Source organism: Girardinichthys multiradiatus, chromosome 5 (genome assembly GCF_021462225.1).
Source record: "Girardinichthys multiradiatus isolate DD_20200921_A chromosome 5, DD_fGirMul_XY1, whole genome shotgun sequence".
Classification (NCBI taxonomy): Eukaryota; Metazoa; Chordata; class Actinopteri; order Cyprinodontiformes; family Goodeidae; genus Girardinichthys; species Girardinichthys multiradiatus.
Genome location: NC_061798.1, coordinates 32,745,874 through 32,767,859, shown reverse-complemented (window position 1 = coordinate 32,767,859; position 21,986 = coordinate 32,745,874). Strand labels below are relative to the sequence as shown.

Sequence of the window (21,986 nt, the reverse complement as noted above, 5' to 3'; positions counted from 1 at the left end):
GTCACCAATTTTGTGCAAAGTCAATAGCTACAGGCCTGAAAACATTATGAGGCCTTAGGATTAGGTCAAGAAAAGTGCATAGAGAGCGTCTTCAAAGATTTACATCATCGACTGCAATGCAAAGTGTTAAATGCAGTGGCGCATGCATGCCTCTAGATCAGTGGAGAAGTGCTCCATGGAGGGATGAATCATGCCTCCTTGGATGGCAATCCAATGGACAAGTCTGCATTTGTCAGTTTCCTGGAGAACAGCACTTGCCTGACTACATTTTTTTTCCAGCGTAAAGTCTGGCACAGAGGGAATTATGGCGTGAGACTCTTTTTGAGGAGTTGGACTTGGTCTTTTAATGCTCAGCATACCAAGAAATTCTGGACACTTTTGTGCCCTGAACTTTAAGAAACAGTTTTGGGATAGCTCCTTCCTGTACCAACAAAAGTGCACACCGCTGCACAAAGCAAGGTCCATAAAGACATGGATGAGAGAGGTAGGTGTGGAAGAATGTGACTATGTATTGTTATTTTGTACACAGCTGTTGCCATGCCAGTTGTAGTTTACTCAAAAAACCCTTTAAATGCTCATATTTAAAATCTTTAACAATGAATAGAACAGCATGGAAAGATGCAAACAATGACTCAAGGGTTATAAAAAGAAAAAGAAAAATTATTTAAGTGTGGTGTTTTTTTAAAGTCTGACACAGTCACAGTGCTGTGGAATCCCTTTCAATTTTCAGTATACGCTGCATAAAACAAAAACTGATAAGGTTTTAGCCAAAAGCTTTAAAAATGAAAACCATCCACTCAGGTTACCATCCATCACTTGTAGCTGGGAGTGGTGGCAAAAGGAGCACCTCTGTGGCAAAAGAAGTCAGTCGAGGTGCTTTGGGCATCTGATCAGTATGCCTCCTAGACGAATCCCTTAGGAGGTTATCCAGGCACGTCCCAAAGGGAAGAGACCATTGGGCGATTTAAAACTCCACAAAGTGACTATTTAACCCTTCTGGCCTGGGATCTGCCTTGAAATCCCACAGAATGAGATGGATAGTATTGCCTAGGAAAAGAATATCGGTTTCCGTCCTGGACCTGAGACCAGACCTGCTGTAACAAAGACCTTTCTCCTTTTGAGAGGAGTAAAGGAATTCCTTTTCTAATTCTATCCGTTTTCTGTCAGATGTGAGCAAAGAACCAGAAATTACATTAAAGCACAGGTTAATGCATCAGAGGAATAGTGGGTGGAGCAGCTTTAGGTCTGCAAACTATAAAGAACTGAACTGAAGTGAACTGAAATGAAATAAAAGCATTTCAATATAACTATCTCTTTTACCATCTTTCCAGTAAGGGGTTGTTTTTCTTTTAATCTTATTTTTGAATCTTTAAACATTATTTTACCCAAAGAAGCCAGTGCTGCCCATTTTTACCTCTATTTTGTTACATCAAATGGGTAGCCTAGGTTGAACTTTATTAATAGGTTGAAAATTAATCATGGTTTATTTTGAGACTATGCAGTGATGTTAAATGAAATGTTTATGCCATCATGTGGGACATCTCTGAGGGTAGCAGCATCAGCTGGAGCTAGCATTAGCCTATATAACTGTGCCTGTTTTTCACAAAAGCAAAAACCTGCATGTATCAAAAGCACATTTTGGGAGGACTTTCCAGTCATACTTAACATGTAAAATATAAACAATAAATATACACTAAAAAGTTCTGCTCACAGTCAATGTAAAATTAAGCACGCATTTAAACAAAGGGCAAACAAGCTAACGTTAGCGTATGGCAAATGCTTCCACGTGAAAAGACCCGGACTCCTCTTCATTCACAACAGTTTTTTAATGTTCATCCTAAATAGGACTTTGGCTCCCTGTTGACTCATTTGAGCAGGAATTCCTATTATCAAAGCTTATCTTTCGGCCCATGGCCCTTCCTCATACTAACAGGCCTTTAGGGAAGACAATGAACCCCAAGTTTGTCCCAAAGGCACGCGGCCATTTCCCTGAGCTGTGACAACCTTTTCCTCAGAACGACAGTTCAATACAGTTACTGAGATAGTAGAATGACTCAAACTTGTGTCATAGAGGAAAAAGAGGATGAGGAAAAGAAACCAATGTGTGAAAGGCTAAACTTCAAATGAAGCCCGGTACTGCATACTCACACAGAAAAGGCCCAAAAGATCTTTAGGGAAAACCCTCACACATCCAATTTACTTTCTACACAGGGAGGACAGATGTAATTGGTGGGAGAATGTTGTTATATGACAAACTCCCTGAGAGCTATGCCAAAATCCCGGACAGAGACTGGGCGAGAATGGCATCCATGGGAGAGGTCCAAGGCCAGAACCAAAGCTAACCAAGAACAACATAAAGGTCCAATTCACTATCCCCAAAGACATATCGATGATCGCCAAGATTTTACAATAGTATTCTGTGAACTTATGAGACAAAAGCGGAACCTTTTGGAAGATTTGCATCCAGTTACATCTGGTGAAAAACTAACACTATTTCAGAAAAAGACCATGAAACTAAGAGTCAATTAATCGAACCATGAATTCTGCTCTCTTACAGAAATTGCTAAAGGAGAACGGCTGGTAATTAGTTTTTTTCCCCTTATGATCAAGCTTAGTTTATACAGCAAATAAAGTATCCAAAGCACACCAGCAAATCAACTGAATGCCTTAAAAAAATGGAGGTTTTGTAGTAGCCTAGTCAAATTCTGCACTCAAATCTGATTGAGATGGTTTGTCACAACCCTAAGAAAGCCTTTTAAACTAAAATCTCTAATTTTTGTTTAAAAGGAAGAATAGGCCAACATTTCTCCAAATTGATGTAAAAGATTACGTGATTGCAGTTGTTGCTGCCAAAGGTGAAAAAACAGGAATTTGTTTTGTAGTTTAGGAGACAGTCATTTTTATAGGGTGATGTTCGTTTGAACAGCTTTTTTCCCTTAAAAATCATATTGTCTTTTTATTCATTGTCTGATAGGGAGTTGCCAAACTTGTTTGATGATCTGAACATTTAAGCATGACAAAAAGTTAAACATTGAACTTTGTAAGGGAACAAACATTTCTTCATGCTGCTGTACATCTCAATTCTTAACTGAAGGTCTCAACTCACGGTTTTACAGAAATGTTTGTGGTAAGCCTTACCAACTTGCCAAGATTTTGCTGTGTTGTCAAAAAAGTAAAGAGAAGAGGCATACATGTTTTATTTTTTTACAACCATCTGCAGCCTCATTTGCTGCCAGCATTAAATTCAGCATTAAAATGCGTCACACTCAAGTGTCACAACTCGCAGTTCCAAAAGTCTTACTATTATCTTGACACCCAAGCTGTCCACGCACAGTCTGGGCATGCTCTCTGAGAAATCCTCTGATTGAAAATAAACAAAGATGAACCAACATCATGAAAAGAAAATTATAACAATCTCCTTGCAAAACGAACAGTGAAAAGGGGCCAACTTTGCTGACGCCCCAGCAAAAGCACAATTTTATTTTAATTATCACTGGGAACATTGCTTCCATTTTCCCTGTAATATCCTGTCCATGTTAATTCCCCTCCTTCTTATCCGTCTATGTCTTCCTTCGTCCCCTTTCCTCGGACACACATTATTATGGCATCACATAAAAGTCTTATGAGAAGTATATTAAGGTGCATGATTGTGACTCATTTAGTTTACAAACAGCATCTAAGTGTAACTCCATAAGCAACCGTGGCCAGCCTGTTGTGATGATTTGTCTTTCTGCTCTGCCAGCCACTCATTCATCTCGTGTTTACCCTTGTGCAGTAAAAATCAATGCAGCTCATAAAAACTGCAAAAGAAAAGATCAAAAGGTAATTTCCTGTCTCCTAAAAGTCAAGTCACTGTCGCAAGCTAATGGCTGGTTTATCTACTGTCGCCATTAATGGAGCCTTTCGCTGTACGCCTCCTCCCTTTCTCTGAATGGGAGTAGTTATGCTCTGAGTCAGTTTATCTCGTTTCTTTGTTTGTCTTGAGTTGTGCCGCTATAAATGGTAAGTTTGGAGACCTGATAGAAAAAGGCTCCTTGGTGCTGGTTCATTAGAGAAGCGATCAATGCCCTGGAAATGAGCCTTTACCTGAATTCAATCAGTGACGCAGTTAAAGTCTGTTGTCATCAAATGACTCTGGGCTTGATGAAAGGGGACGAGACGAGCAGACGTCTCCCGGGAGAGGAGCCGGGCGGGGGAGAGAGAGAGATGTTAATGGGGCAATTTCCCCTCTGAGAGGAATTCCTAAAAAACAAGGCAGGAAGTTAGGTGGAAAACTATTGTTTGTGATCTGCTGACAATCAAATTCACTAACGAATACTGACTAGTCTGACAGGTCTGATTATTCAGCTATTTGCCATGTAAAAGGGAATGTGCAGTGACATCCATCAAATGTTAATTTTGGAAAAGCCATTAGGACTTACTGTTTGTAACTCACAGGTTTCTTAGATTTAGTGCAACTAAATGCTGGAAAAATTATGTTGCAAGAAACTAACTTTGCTGTTCTCAGAATCTGCCTATCCAATGTGACTGAGTTGTTTTGCAAAAGTGAATGGATAGCTGGTACAAAAATTCCCTGAAACACTTTGTTGTAAAAGGATTCAAAATTTATTTGTAAAAAAAAAAAAAATATTTAACTATGTATCATTTTCTTCCATGTGTTGCTTTGTATTGGTATGACATAAAATCCCAGTAAGCTACATTAAAGTTTGCGGTTGTAAAGTGACAAAATCTGAAAAAGTTGATGTAGTAATAATACTTTTGCACTGTTGACAGGGTTATAAAAAGATGGACTATAATTTTGATTGTTGTGGCACCAGCTGGCAGCTCAATGGATAATCCAGTGCAATGCACAGAGTAAAAAGTGGGTAAAGCAAATTGATGACACCCTGAGGCCTCAATGTCTCAACCCAAATAAAGGTCGACACCACACTTCTGCAATGTGAGAAAGAACAACAGCATCCAACATCCACTGCACAACATCCAGCCTCGAACATTAACCGAGGATGACCTGTCCAGTTTCCTTCTAGATGACAACAGATAATTTTCTGGCAATATTATTTAATTGGGATTGATCCATGAAACTCATGGAAAGCTTGTCATTTCTGTTCTCTGCTTAATGTTTGCAGAATTGCAGTTTGCATAATGCTAACAAACAGTCTTGTTAAATGACCCAGACATACGAAATGTTCTACAATCGGTTCAGTAATAATGAGTAATGTATGTTGTAATGTACAGTTTGTTCATTTATTATGTAAATGGAATTCAGTGGATTTGTCATAACCAAATAAATCGGGAATAAAATAATTCAAGTTACATTTCTGGTACTGGTTTGAAATTCCTATGTAACAGTTATGTGTCCAATCCTGGCACACTGCTAATATACATAACACAGTAAAATACCAGTTTATTACAATGCTTTTTGTTTATGGTGTTTCAATTTGAATAAAAAAAAAACTCTTTTGTTGTTAAAGAGTTTACACTCAAAGTTGATGAGCAGAATGTGAAACAAATTGCATTCATTAAATTTGTGTATGTATTTATTAATAGATTACATTTTAGTTACTTTATTACAACTCATTAGGAATAAAAGAAACAGTGTTTGTATTTTTAAGGGCTAATAATATTACATGTACATGACACTAAAGTTTAAGACTTAATTAACTGAATCCATCCATCCATCCATCCATCCATCCATCCATCCATCCATCCATCCATCCATCCATCCATCCATCCATCCATCCATCCATCCATCCATCCATCCATCCATCTAATTAATGGCACATGGCATATTTACCTTGTGGAAAAACACAGTGCCTTTATAATAATGTCACATCATCTGCTTTTGTCCCAAAATGTTCCAGAATCCATCTTGCAGAATATCCACATGCAGATGTATTTTGCAAGAGAAAAAGTTAAAGCAGGGAGTAAAGGTATTGACAAATTCCCACTTGCACACCTAAAGGAATTAATGCAACTCTCAGGTTGACTAATTTGTGAAGGCGGTAATTGCACAAACGAGCCTCCACATACAGAAGCAGGATGAACATAATGAATGAGTCAGAAGAGTGACCACCCCCACCCTGCCAACACATGTTCTCAGTGACAGCTGATGCTTTAAATGCTTATTTTATCCCATTTGATGGCATTTACCTTTGCTTTTGACTCATCCTCCCAACCTGCACTCGGTTTCACCCTTTCCCCTCACTGCAAACCTGATAAATGTCAACTCAAATAGCCGCCATTTCTCCCTAGTGAGCCTCCACCTGTGCCCCACCACCCTTACTGCCTATTATTCTCCTGAAGTCAACCTCACCTGCTGTGCGCTCCCCCTTCTTTGGGCCACCTGACGTCACACTACTGAAATTAATTTGCTAAATCTTCTAGCTCCCAAGCAGGCAGCACTTTTAAACTTCCTCTCTCAGTGCAAACACACAGTGAGCTTTCATGCTGCTTACATCCAACTCATCTGGCTGCGGGTGTCAGGCATCACCCGGTGAGTCACCAATTGTCACCACCCACCTGCATTCATACTCTTATTAGCAGCCTCCGTTGTCAGAACAGTAATGATTCTCCTGACCTCAGTGGTTATGACTTGTGAGTTTATGGTGAGGCTTCTTTTAGCCAATTTGTGTGCTCTAACGTTTATTTATCTGGTTGAAAGTAGCAGCAGAATAAAGTATGGGTGATGCTGCAGTGGCATGTACAGGAGAGAAAAGAATGGTCCAACTAGAGGATCATCTTCAGTGCGAGGCAGAGATGCACCAATCAGAGATTTGTGGCTGATCTGCAATTTCTGTTCTTTGCAAAACCTCGGCTTACCAAGACTGATTTTTCCACTACTATCAGAAATTAAAATATTGTTTTGTTCTAGTTCTCCTACCTGTGTAACTGTCATTAAGTATTTAAATTAGGAGCAAGGATGATATGAGAGGCAGTTACTTTAAACAAGATTTAGCTAGTTTTAAAGAAAGGCCAACTGATTTGGATCAGTGTTGAGGTAACACAGCGATTAAAAAAAAGCTGGCAGTATTTTAGCATGTCCTTAAGAATAAAAGTCCTGATCAAATTCTTAAGCCTGGAGAAAAAGCTGGATCCTTTTTAAGTGGAGTTTCAAACTTTAAGAAGAAGAATGAGAACCTAGAAAAGAAAGAAAATAGGCAAATTTTAGAGAACTGCTTTTAAAATCCAAATACGCTCATACGTTTAAGATCCTCAGGCCAGAAAAATAAAGAAAACAAAACAGAACAAATATTATTTTAAAAAATGACTCAGTAGCTTCCCTTGTTCTTGGTGATTAGTTCAAAGATTTGTTTAGACATGATTGATGTGTCTCCAGTGGACTTATGGGAAGATTAACAAAGATTAACGGTCTGGATCTGATGTCCATTTCTTTAAACCTGATTTAGATCAATTGATCTTACAGAACTGTTCAAAAGAAGGATGTTCTACTCATGGAAGAAGTGCTTTGTTAGGCGCGTGGTGTGAACAGCAGCATTGTCCTAGTTAAAGGCCCAGTTATCACTGCACTGTCATCTAGAAAAAGGTGGACACCTCCCTCCAGGCTGGGTGTTCAGCCTCTGCCTCAAGCTAAGGGGCCCAAATATCTTGGTGTGTTGTTAAGGATTGATGATATGATGGAGCTGAAGATATAGATGGATTGAGGCTTCATCTGCAGCAATGTAGGTGTTCCTCATCATATCAAAATGTCTTCTGGGTGCCTCTATTTGGAGGTGTTTTGGTCACATCCCACTGGAAGCAGATCCCGTGGCAGATTTAGACCTCACTGGAGTTAACTTTTCTTTCTCTTCTGGCTTCAGAACGCTTTGAGGTCCCTATGAATTAACTGGAGAACATCCAGCTTAGTTAATGAGAAAGATGGTAGTAAATGAGCTCCATCAACTTCTTTCCATGTCTGCCTCACACAAGGGCCAAAGGTTTATTGTGGTAAAGCTCTGCATATTTACTGCGTATTTGTCATTTTCAGTCAAATAGTCTTGTTCTTGTGTGTACTAAACACATATCAGGAACCTTGGATGTTTTTTAGGGAAAATATCAACAACACCATGGTCTAGAGAGGGCTTTTCAAGGATTCTAAGTTAAGGTCTAGGTTAAAGTGTAAACTGATCAGAAGGTGTTATGCTGTCCATTAAATGGAATACAGTTTCTTTCAAAAAAGGAACATCCTGACCCCTGATTATGCAGTCGTCATGACTTCTCAGTACACATTAGCCAGATTGGTCTCACACCTTGACACTATTCTCAGTCTGATTTACTGAAGGATTATACTGTCTAAGCACCAGATAAATGCTGAAAACAAAGGAAAATTTGCATATCAAACTGTGCTATCTAGCAAATAGCTACCTACCTTTTCCTACATTTAAATAAGCCATCCATGCGGTTGTGAGAAACCTGCCAGTACTTATATAACTTATTGGCAGGATGAAATGCATCAGATTCTTAAGGATCAGTGCTATTTGCAAAATTTAGTTACCTTGATGTATTTACTGTCATCTGACAAACAGGGTAATGTAGGCAACATAGTGCACTGATGGCTTTTCAAAGACTACAACGTAGAACTGCCTCTTCCATGGTATAAGGTTGTAAATAATAACTAGCTACCAATTATCTTACCTGGGTAAATAATTGCTATATGAAAATGAAAAGTAAAAAGTTCACAAATGAAATTTAAGATTTCTGTTTTCTACAAATAAACATGTCCTGAACAAAAAAAACTTTTGTTTTTTATTTAGACCACAGGCTAAGGCTACACAATATGTCGCAAATTTATCATTCTCGCAATATCGCTTTACACCATATGCACATCGCGAACAGCCACCTGGACTGCTGTTAATGCTAGCTAATCGAGTACTGTGCATTCAGGCTCTCTATGCCTGTAATAGATTCAGTGACTCTTGTTTAGAGGAGCATAATGGTTTTAGGGGGTAAAGGGGTGGTAAGGTGGCCAAAGTCATTAAGAAACTATGACAAAGTTGTTTAAATGCCAGAACATCAGACGTCAGTCAAAAGTGATGATTTCTTCCTTGTAGCTGCTATAAGCCCAAAGTTGTAAGACATTAAGACTTTATACTTATGTTTATTATTGCAAGTCAAATCAATATTGTGACATACTGAACGTTTATCTGACACCCTTCAGCCCTAACACTGACCTTATTAATAATGAGTATTTATTTAGAGAAGGGTTCACAACAAGATGTGAGAAAAAGATGCCTTCAGCAAATCTATGTGCTTATGGCAATTTTTTTCAAGCAATTAAGACTTTGTAAACATGTACCTGCATCAGGTGAGCTCAGGTTAATCTTAATATTAGATATTAACTACAAATCCTTAGACACCCGCCGTATGTCCATCATATATTATCACTGGGCTAATCCACATGATAGTTTGATCTTCCATGTCCTTATAATGTCCTAAAAACATTAAAAAACAACTGGTCCTCTAGGAAATCAAACAGCAACATGGACTAACCTGATTGAAGATGATCCAAGAATAAATAGTGCTGTGTGGGAATCACATAAATCCTCCCGGGATGTTCTTGACAGATAATTCCTTGGTTTTCTTACCCTGGTTTGTGACACTGTCAGAAAATAATAAAAGCTATCCTCAAAGCTTTCGGTAGAACTGAATATTTGCATTATGCATAAAAAAAACAAAACCTTTGTGCTTTCCCTCTGACAACATTATAATACTGTTGCTCCATTCTATATGTCCTCCAAAATGATGGACAGGAAGTCAGCTGGTGAAGTACTGAAACCACACAATCCATATTTGCACAACTGTATTGTAATCAGAAGGTTTTATCTTTAATAACTGCAGCCAAAAGGGATGACAGGGCAGAATTATTTTCTTTTGTTTTATAAAACTGGTTCAGTTTCCAAAACTTAAGGGAAACAAAATAAAAATAAAAGAATGAAGCTTCTCTTCTTGACTTTCAGTTTCCCTAGATTTTACCATGTTGGCCATTTGCAGACTCTCTGCTCTTTCCACTGTGAATGAATTCAAAAATAAACAATAAACCACTTTTCCTATCACCCTGACTTCTTCCTGTTACACCAGTTTGATTTTCCCCACATGAACAAAATCCCTCTACGTGCCAATCTATTTGTATTTTTGAAAACACCAATTATCTTTTTCTCAGGGAACCAAAAAGCAAGAAGTACACACCCCTTGGACTTCACATTTTGTCCCCCTACAACCACAAAATTCTTCTTATTTTATTGGACATTTGTGTAACAGATCAACAAAAAGCAGAGCTAATTTGTAAAGTGAAAGAAAAATGTGACATGGTTTTAAAATTCTTACAAATAAAAATCAAATTGATCCAGCCTCCCTGACGCAATAGAACCACTTTTCAGTGCAATTACAGCTGTAAGTCTCAGCTTTGAACATATAGAGAATGACATTTTTAACCTTTCTTTTATACAAAACAGCTCAAACTCAGTCAGGTTAGACAGAGAACATTTGTGAACATCATTTCTACAGTGTTTCTCAGTTGGATATAGTTGTTGAAGTATTTAGTTATTTATTATTGAAAACACCATTTTCAATACTTTTTTGCTTTAGGACCACCATAGACAATTAAAACTGCAATTCATAAACTTGAAAAAACTTTTACTTTATTTGTGAAAACAAAAAGAAGGTTCTTGGTTTTGCCAGGAAATATTGCAAAAGGTTTGTCCCACCTTGCTCTTCTGACCACTATTGTGCATTGTCTCAGGAGTTTAATCTTTAATCCCTTTGCTTTATGCGTAAAAGTCAGCAAACCTGCACACACATCAAAGGGAATTAATTCTATATGAAGAGAGAAAGCCTAACAAAACTCCTCATTTATAAATCAGTTTTATTTGCTTTATGACATAAGCCTTAGATGCAACTCCTTCCTCAAGGAAACAAATGGGAACCCTGCTTAAACGTGGTTAGGTTAAACAGCTCAGAAACTGTCCATTCTTTTCAGAGGAACCTTTTAGCTTACTCTTTCAATGTTGCAAAATCTTTCCCTGGAAACTCCTTTCCCTCCAGATTATTCCTCATGGTGACTGTCCACAGAATAACTAAAAGTGGGTGCAGTTACAGAGAAACTCAGAGTGAGCAGTGGAGGGATGTTCTGCTCTTTCAGCAGCCTCGTTCACAAAAGTGAACTCCCTGACAGGTGTTTGTTTTCAGTGTCACCAGAGATTTCTCCGTGATAAGAACAAGGAAAATCACCTATCCCAATGAAAGCCTCTGAGACCAACATGTTGATACAAACAGTGATTAGATTTACAGTCTGATTGCAGCTCAGACACTGCTGACTGATCACGTTAACTGAAAGACTGGAAGTGCATGTTGGGTTTCACTGCTGAAAGGGAACATGTTAATGACGACTGTTCACAATGAGCAGCTATGCCAGAGAATGACATACATGTTCATACTCTATGAAGTATTTAACAATTTGTCTTGTTCCAACACCAAAGTTTGATGTATTTTATTGGACTTTTTAAAAAACAACATATTTTCTCTCGATTTCACAATAAAATACCACAAAGTTTAGTCTTAATGAAATGCAATTAAAGTTTGCGCTTATGATGTGAAAGTGCAAAAAATTTTTATGGTGTTTTATATTCGTGCAAGGCAGTGTAAAATATGTCCCCCCTCCCAGCCAAAAAATGTTAAACAACTCCAGAAAAAAAAACCAAAAAACAAGCAAGTTTCCTGTTTTAGAGGAAGCTGAGCGTCACTTGAAGTGAGGACAGGAAGAGTACATTGGCAAACAGGAAACTGTTCCCTTCTGCATGCTAAACACTGTCGAGAGGAATGTTTGGATAACCTTTTTAATCTCTACTCAGTTACTGCTGAATCCACAGTTTTGTTTTACATGCGTAAAGTTTCCGGAACTTGTTGTACTTGTCCATGCCTGGACAATTATTGCCTGACTTAATGTCGGAAAAATCTAAAGCAGTCCAATAGGAATTAGACTGTTCTTCTTCTGCAGTTCGACAGCATAGAAAGCAACAGAGATTTGTATACATGGTTGTCATAACCACGGTATCTCTGAACATGGGAACAGTACTTTACAATACAAGGGTACACAAGATGACAATCCCAATGTTTCTTTTCATTTACATGTTTTATCTCTTGATGAACACTCTCACTCAAGTTGTCTGGATCCTGGATGGAAGAAAACAGCAGTTTCTGGGCCCAGCAACCTCTGCCCCTGTTTATCCACCAACATCCCGCACAAACAGGCCTGCCTCAAAGTCAGAAAACAGTGAGTAATCTTCCCCAATCTGTTCCTCCATTTCTCTGGCTTCTGCTTCCTCCCAGCAGGTTACAGCCCCGAGCCAAAGGCTCAGCTCGCATCATGTGGAGCCACCAGGCGGGAGGTGCAGCATGCTGAGTGTGCAAGCAGCCCACCTGGCTGTTATACTATGCGTGATCACTGAGAATCATGATACCAGGGACTCTGGTGTCAATGGGTAATCATGACAAAGCTGACATGGGGACCCATCTGTGGAGATGCTGATGAGCGTTTAAAGGGATAGCTCAGATGTTTTGAAAGGTGGTTCTACGAAGTTAGTATCAGTATCAGTCCACCTTACCTGTTGTAGAAGGACATAATGTTGTGGTGAGTTTCTAGAAGTGAAGCAATGCTTAGAGGACTAACATTTAGTTAGATAAACCAACCCATTTTGGCTGATTTTGTTAGTTAAAAGCAGCTCAAGTGAAAGTATTTGTGTTACATTGTGTTGGTTGAAGCTGGCAGCTGGATCAGGTGAATAAACTCTATGTCAGTCCACTGGAATAGCATCCCAGCAACTAGAGCTAAATTTCTCATAACCACTGAATTTGTTCATTGAATTTCATAAAGGTTTTATGTAACGATAGACCAGCACAATATAATATATAATTGGGAAATAGAAGAAAAATGATGCGACCTCTAGCCAAGACCTACAGCATGCACTGGGGCGGTTCGCAGCCGAGTATGAAGCGGCTGGGTTGAAGATCAGCTTCTTTAAGTCCGAGGCCATGGTTCTCAACCGGAAAAGGGTGGCTTGCCCTCTTCAGGTTGGAGGGGAGTTCCTGCCGCTGTAATGGGGGCACTGTGCCAGTCCGCTGTGGTGAAGAGAGACCTGAGCCGAAAAGCGAAGCTCTCGGTTTACCGGTTGGTCTACGTTCCTACCCTCACCTATGGCCATGAACTTTGGGTCATGACCGAAAAAACGAGATTCCGGATACAAGCGGCTGAAATGAGCTTCCTCTGTAGGGCGGCTTGGCACTCCCTTAGAGATAGGGCGAGAAACTCGGAGTAGAGCCGATGTTCCTCCACATCGAGAGGAGCCAGTTGAGGTGGCTCGGGCATCTATACCGGATGCCTCCTGGACACCTTCCTCAGGAGGTGTTCCAGACACGTCCCACCGAGAGGAGGCCCAGGACACGCTGGAGGAACTATGTATCTCAGCTGGCCTGGGCCTTGGGCTCCCCCCGGAGCAGCTGGAGGAGGTGTCTGGGGAGAGGGAAGTCTGGGCGTCTCTACTGAGTCTGCTGCCCCTGCGACCCGGTCCCGGATAAAGAGGAAGACGACGAGTACGAGTAAGAAAAATGATACATGGTTTTTAAAAATGATAGTTGGGAATTCATGCCTTGCATGTGTGTTCAGCCTTCTTTAATTTGACATGATAAACTGAAACATAATCTCAGTACAAAACAACTATTTTGTAAAGGCCTCAGAGGTTTGTTTGAGAACATAAGTGAACAAACAGCATGCAGACAAAGACAGGCAGCAGAAAGGGGGAAGGTTTTTAACTAAATAAAGAGCACTGAAAGAAAACTTGTTGGACGCAGCAACACAATGACACCTGGGGGAGAGGTTCACCTTTCAGCAGGACAACGACCCTAAACATACTATCACTGCTACAACTTGATGGTTTAGTTCAAAGCGTAATAATGTGTTACAGTGGCCCAGTCAAAGTCCTGACCTGAATCCAATAGAGAATATGGCAGCTTCAGTAGCAGCAAAAGTGGCTCTATAAAGTTAGGAGGGATGAACACAAATTCAGATTTTTACTTGTAAAAACTTTTTAAGACTACATAACATTTCCTTTCACTTCACAGCAATGCGTTGGTCCAACACATGAAATTCTCATGAAAGTTTGAAGTTATAACGTAGCAGTTTGAAGTTATAACGTAGCAAAACCAGACAAAGTTTGAGGAATATGAGCAAAGGATTGTATAACCCTTCATGCCTCTGCACAGCATAGCCTGACTCAAAAATCCCAAAGTCCACTCTTGGTAGACTTAGTGTAGTGCTGACGAGACAAAGCTGATCAAGTCGATAGATTCAGTCGGCAGCATCAACTAATGAAACTTTATGTAGTGAAGCAGACATTGTTCAGCTGAGTTTAATATCTGGTAATATAGCGTTGTATCGCATGGATATAGATAATTTCTGTTTGAGTTGTTTTAAATAGCTAAAATCTGTTGAAACTGGGGGTTCTGTGTTTCCCCACCCTGAGGATTTACTCTCATTTGTATAAATTCACTGATCTGTCTACTATATGTAAATGAACTACAACTGACCATTACTTCACCACAAAATATACTAGCAATCCCTTGACTTTAAGGCTGGCTTTTTGGGTTCGGATCTTAGCAGGGAAAGAGTTAAACTGTTTATGTTGCGTTTACTGCAGTCAGAAAATGAATATGCACTAAAGAGAGGCCGACAATAACACAGGATGTGGCCATGCTGCAGCTGAACACAGGTGTGAGCTCCACATACTAAGATGAAATCTTAAAATATGTGTAATCATGTGCTTTCTATTTTAGCAAGAGGTTATAGCTGAGGAAACGTAAGCTAAAAGTGAAACACACAGTGGAAAACACCTGGAAGCACCTGGTTTTCTCAAGCTAAAATACATTTCTCAGTTCTGTTTTGAATCTCACAACCACAGTATGCATAAGGTATCAATTAACCACATATTTCACCATAAGAGAAAGGTGTCATTTCATACAAAAGGAATACCTTCAAACTTCAGAGAGTTTCTGTTGTTCCCAGGAGTTTTATGATTAGAATGACTTCACGTGTTTCTTTTGGCATACTAACAATCAAATAAATTAAGACAGATTCTGCTACAATATACCAAAGACCAAAGACAAAACTGGAAGTTGATTTGGTGGGTGAGCAATAAAACCTCAAATTACCCATATGTCTATTGTTCCAATCACTGAATAATTGTACAGGTCCGTCAGATGGCTTGACCCACAGGTTGTGATATCAAGTGATGTTTCCGTCAAGATATATAAGCTCATTCTTTATTTCTGCATTAGTAAAGTTTCATGATTGTGCCATCAGAAAATAACATGCCATGTGCCCTACCATATTCTGTATTACTGTTGATATCATTCTCTCCCTGTCACATTTGGTAAGGTGAAGGACCCAACCGCAGGTAGGAGGCAGGCAGATTTATGTAAAGGGTAGTTTTGACAAAGTACTAAAAAAAACAAAAGAACTTCCATAAGTGAGTGATGAAAGAGATCTACAACTGGGAGCAAAGGCAAACAACAGAAGAACAAGAGACAATGATTACTGGAGCACATAACAGGTGAGTGTAATAAACTGAATGTGCTTCAGCCGTAGGGAATGAAATAAGGCAGTGAAGGGGAATGGCTGACACATGTAAACATTACAGTGAAGCACATGGGAAAATTGAGCAGGATAAACACAGGGAAGCACATTAATATGTAAAGTAACCACTAAATAAAACATGAGTAGACATAAGTATCAACAAAAACACAGAACCTAAAACCAAAGTAAACAGAAGCAAACAAAGGCAACTAGGTTTACTGATCCACCTGTCTAATCACTGGATGCCTATGGATGTCTTTTATTGTTATTTGAGAAATTTTGGTACCATTAAACAATTCAAAAACATTTAAAATGTGACATATTTTTTAGTCAACGTGTTTTGGCTCATTTTAACCATCCCTGACAAGCTTTCAATTCGATGAACAATAATTTTCTTCTGTATGAAGCATGAGATCGAACAGTTATACATAATATATATATATATATATATATATATATAATATATTTATAATTTAAACAACGGGCCTGTGTAGTACCTCAGTTGTTGTTTAGAAATTTAACCGCTGTTAAGAACCAGAGGGTTTTTTGTTCAGTTGAATTCATAATGCCATACAAAGATTAGTTTGTTTCAGACTTTAACTTAACTGTGTTGTGTCATTAAGTTTGAAGTTACTTAAAGCAACATTTATATAAGGTGTGGGAACATAGTGATATTAATCTGGACTTAAATTTCCATAAAATGCAAATGTTAAAAATTTCTCAACATTTTTTGACGTGACATTTTCTGATCCAGAAGAAAATTAAAAGCAGCTAACGTTACCCTAGCAACTAAACTATTAGCTTAGTTTCACTCAAGGCATTTACTTTCATGCCAGTCAGGCAGGAATGAAGGACTGCTGCCGGAGGTGAAACTGAGATTTGTGACTCAGCTCTGTCACTACTTGCACAGATGTAATTGTGATGTTTTTACCATCACTTTATCATTCCACTTTTTGTCAGATTATTAGCTCAGACACATAACACCACAGTCTGGTCACACCTTTTATTCTTATTACATAATTATATGTGTAAATAAAAACAAAATAGTTCAAACTGGATTATATATTCTATGAGTTTCAGTCAGATGACATTTATTGTTTTAGTTTAAGCCTCTCAGGTTTGATGGATAGGCCATGTGACATGGATTAAATCAAGCTTGCAGCTATCCTGATGCATCAGCAGAGTTGTGCGCATTAAAAAACTGGTCACACCTCTTAAATTGGTCATGCACATACGTTGTTGGTAAGTCATTTCCATTTGAGGTTTTTGTAAACATGATTTGCCATGTGTCACGTCGCTGACCCCTGTGTCAGCATAAGCTGTTTCTGCAAAATGATCATGTTGCCGAAAGTCAACACTTTTTCCTCATTAGTTGTTTTCAGGAATTGCTTTGAAGCCCCAGGCTGCTGTTTTAGTAATACAAAATATTCTTTTAAACCTGACAGTCTCTCAGTAAGTTCACTTGTGATTACCATAATATGCTGTCATCATGGAGACTAACAAAAGCACCGGTTCATTGTACATCACTCTGTTTGTAAGCAGTTATTTCATGCCATCTTAGAAGGGTTTCTTTCATAAATGACAAACCGTTTCATTATTTTTTGGATGGCTTGGCTGAAATTTACTCAGTTCTTTATACTTTAGACAGTAGACCTGTTCATACCTAACATTTACAGACATCAGTGATGATCAGATTACAACTCTAAGTGCATCACTTCACACCTGTAATTAGTATACAAGAGACCACTTTGTGAGATCTCTACACAAATCCAATTCCACAAATATTGCAACCTGCAGCTGTATTGGACCGTAACTCATTCTGCATCTGTAACTTTTTTGAATAGAGATGTAGCAATCACAGTTTTTGTGACATTTTGGGCTGCTGATATTAACTTACCAGAGTCTGATAATAAATAGCAGCAGTCAAAATATTTTTTTATTCTTCCTGTCATAAGCGATGGTTAACTTATTTGTTAAATGTATCTTACTTTTTTGCAGTTAATGGAGTTGTCATGTTGGTTGCACAGTGAAGCAGTAGCACTCTTGCCTTGCAGCAAGAAGGTCCTGGGTTCAAATGCTGACTTTGGATCTTTCTGCATGGTGTATGCATGTTCTTCCCATGCATGGGTTCTCTTCTGGTTCTCCAGCTTACTCCACAGTCCAAAATCATGACTGTTAGGTTAATAGTGTCAGGGCTGGAGTTTCTGTTGTATGTGTTTGTCTGTGTTTTTTGACTCCTAGTAGGCGCTAGTGCTCAGCAGTGGTGGAGACAGGCGTTTTCCATCTCGGTGATTGGAGTTTAGGAGACATTTTTCTTTCTGTATTGATTATGTGGCTTCAGGCTGTAAGTTATGGACTATTAAGCAGCGGGGTAGACCGCTAACAGAATTTGCTATAGATTTTCGTATCCTTGCAGCAGAATCTGGCTGGGACAGCCGGGCCCTTAAATCTGTATTTTTTCATGACCTAGATGAGACTCTAAAGGATGAGCTTGTTTTAGTGGATGAGCCAGAGTTATTGGAGGATTCCATTGCTAAAGCCATTAGAATAGATAGCCGGTTAAGGGAGAGGAGGAAGCCCAGAAATTAATGCAGTTATGTTAGGATCCTGCGAACGCTTTTGCCTACTGTTAACCCCAAGCCCCCTTCCCAAGAACTGTCAAGAGAAACTGAACCCATGCAGGTGGGTAGGGCGTGCCTCACTAGCAAGGAAAGGAAGAGGCGCTGGCAGGCTAGGCAATGTTTTTAATGTGGCTCCATAGAGCATCTTGTAGCCGATTGTCCTACTTGTCCTCCTCGGCCAAAAGATCAGGTCCGTTGGTAGATAGGGACATACCGGCGGACCAGACTGTTTCACCCGAATCCCTCAGATTTTGTTTGCCAGCCACGTTACTACTTAACAAACAGGTCCACAATCTCTCTGCACTGGTTGATTCAGGAAGTGAACAGAATCTTATAGACTTGGATCTAGTTAAAGCAGCTGGGATTGAGACTGTGGCTTTAACAGCCCCACGTCTTGTGACAGCCCTCAACGGTCAGGAATTGTCTCATATTACTCACCAAACTAAACCTATAGCCCTCTTGTTATCTGGCAATCATCGAGAATTAATTTACTTCTACGTTTTTCCTGTGGCTACGCACGCTATGGTGCTGGGTTTCCCTTGGCTTAGTAAACACAATCCTCACCTTGATTGGGTTAAGGGCAGAGTTGAGTCCTGGTCCACCAGTTGCCACACTACCTGCCTTCAGTCTGCAGTCGTTCCCGTTCCCCTTGACTCAGATGTTGAGGAGAGTGATTTTCCGGATCTTACCCAGGTACCTTGGATATACCATGATCTTAAACAAGTGTTCAACAAAGCTAAGGCGCTATCGTTACCTACACACCGACCCTATGATTGCGCCATTGACTTACTTCCAGGAGTTTCCCTGCCCACCAGCCGGATGTATCCCATTTCTACACTCGAGCAGCAGACTATGGAGAAATATATTAATGAGTCCCTGGCTACCTGGCGCCCTTCTTCATCCCTCCTAGGTGCAGGTTTCTTTTTCGTCAACAAGAAGGATGGTTCTTTAAGGCCCTGTATTGATTATAGGGGGCTTAATAACATTACGGTTAAGAACAAGTATCCCCTTCCTTTACTTTCTTCAGCTTTTGAACCGGTCCGCGAGGCCACAGTTTTCACTAAACTTGACCTTAGGAATGCCTACCACCTAGTTAGGATCCGCCAGGGGGATGAGTGGAAGACAGCTTTTAAGACCCCACTCGGACATTTTGAATACTTAGTCATGCTCTTCGACCTCTGCAATGCCCCTGCTGTCTTCCAAGCACTTGTTAATGACGTCCTCAGGGATTTTTTGAACATTTCTGTGTTTGTCTACCTAGACAATATTTTGATTTATTCTAAGGACCTGAAGACTCACCAGCATCACGTTCATCAGGTGTTACAAAGACTTTTAGAGAACAAACTATACGTGAAAGCAGAGAAATGTGAATTTCACCAGACCTCTGTAACTTTCTTAGGTTTTATTCTAGAGGGTGGACAGCTCCGTGCAGACCCAGAGAAGGTTAAGGCTGTGCTGGAGTGGCCTGTTCCGGACTCACGGAAACAATTACAGAGGTTTCTCAGCTTTGCCAATTTCTACTGCCGCTTCATCCGGAACTACAGCCAGACAGCAGCACCTTTAACTGCACTAACTTTCACTAAAGAGCACTTCCTTTGGAACTCCACTGCGGATCAAGCCTTCCGTGTTCTTCAGGAGAATTTCGCCCAGGCACCCATCTTAAGACATCCAGATCCCTCCAGACAGTTCATTTTGGAGGTCGATGCCTCCAACACTGGGGTGGGAGCAGTACTCTCACAACGTTCCTCTGACGACGACAAACTGCACCCTTATGGGTATTTTTCGCTGAGCCAATTCAATTCAATTAAATTCAAAAATACTTTATTAATCCCAAAGGGAAATTAAATGTTGTTGCAGCTCATATTATGAAGGTTTCTTCAAAGAGCCGTTGTAGATGCTGATGGCTGTGGCCAGGAAGGATCTCCTGTAGCGCTCCGTCTTACAGCAGATCTGAAGAAGCCTCTGACTGAAGACACTCTGTTGTTGTAGGACAGTCTCATGAAGAGGATGCTCAGGGTTCTCCATAATATTCTTCATTTTATGAAGAATCCGTCTTTCCACAATGATCTCCAGAATCCAGAGGAGTCCCCAGAACAGAGCCAGCAAGCCGAACGGAATTATGATGTGGGTGACAGGGAACTCCTTGTTATTAAGCTAGCCTTAGAGGAGTGGAGACAGTGGTTAGAGAGTCCCATTCACCCTATTTTAGTCTGGACCGACCACAAGAACTTGGCTTATTTACAGACAGCTAAAAGACAACCCAAGACAAGCCTGTTGGTCTTTTTATTTTTCTCGGTTTAATCTAATTATCTCTTTCAGACCTGGGAGTATAAACTCCAAGCCTGATGCTCTTTCCCGGCAGTTCGCACCAGATGACTCTGAGAAGCTACCTGAACCTATTGTGCCCCCTGCCTGGACCATCGGATCTGTGTCTTGGGAGATTGCGGAACTGATCTCCCGAGCGCTAAGGATTGCCTACTCCCTCCTAGTAAGAGACATTTCACATTTAAGTTCCGGTTTCGTTTACTGTGCCACTTACCTGTGGTTTTTCCTTACAGTTGTTCCTGCACACCATACTGATCCATTCTCCTTAAATAAACCTTTTTTCAAATTTTTACCCGTTTCCCTTGAGCGTGATTCTGCATGTGGGTCAGAGCCATACGTAACACTATGACAAATAGACCTAAATTGTGCATGGTTGTTTGTCCTGTGTTTCTCTGAGTTGCCCTGTGATGGACTAGCAACCTGTCTCAGGTGTCACCCCCGCCGCTTGCCGAATGACCACTCCGACTCTCAGCCGTTGACCCAGACCTCGGTACAGTTACCACTCAGGCCCTGTTCTACAGTGGAAATGCTCACAAACAAACTCCCAGGGTAAATAAATGTTATAGTAACACAGGTTCCAAGTAGAATCGCGTCAGATCTTCTAATTAAAAGTCTTCCAACAGTGACAACTTCCACACTAAACATTATTGCTGGCACAACTTGTCAGTGCACCACTACGCTTACGAATTTTATAGTTTTTAACTGCCCGTGCTGAAAATTATGCAGTTATATAGTCATCAGCGAATTCCTCTATGCAGTTTTAACCTTTATTTCATTATCCTGCAGTGCTGGTCTTCTGTAATACAAAAAGCTAATGATAAATGCAGGTACCTGGGTTTGTAAATCCCTCGGTCAAATGCATGGATTTATTTTTCACATCAGCGTAAGAGTGGCTTCGCGTTAACTTGGACACATTCAGCATTTACGCAGAAAGAATAAGACCTTTACATTGAGGCACAGTGAGTGGCTTTCTTTTCTAGGTTTAATCCTTGGTTTTCAGTGTCATGTTCTGAGGAGGGTTATTACCATTTTCAAGGTAACAGGTCCCCAACATGTGTGACATTTTCACACCAAACCTTTATAACAAATATGCCAGTGGAAGGAAAACATTTTCTTGGAAACCAGATTCAGATTCACTTTATCAAAAAGCTTCAGAATTGCAAAATTTAGATGACCTTTTAAGAATATCCATTTTTGAAAGAGTTGGAAATAATAAAAATCACATTCCTCACTTCATTGAAGTACCAGGGCCTTATGGGCGAGTTTTTTTTCTGTCCACACCTGTTTGTACTGGGATCATACTCCACCAGACTAAGCAAAAGGAATCAAAACACAGACGTGTTTACTTAATAGTCCTTAATACTTTAATATTGTTAATTTTCTGTGTTGCGATTCATTGGCAAAGGCAATTTCACTGCCAA

At 39.9% G+C, this 21,986-nt stretch overlaps 1 long non-coding RNA gene across 1 annotated transcript; it reads left to right on the top strand.

Moving 5' to 3' along the window:
- Positions 1-262: 262 nt before the first annotated feature.
- On the top strand, positions 263-20,856 carry LOC124868959. The gene is made up of 4 exons (XR_007038436.1): positions 263-484; positions 12,155-12,265; positions 20,560-20,728; positions 20,799-20,856. It is a non-coding gene; the product is annotated as an uncharacterized LOC124868959 (long non-coding RNA).
- The last annotated feature ends 1,130 nt before the right edge of the window (positions 20,857-21,986 follow it).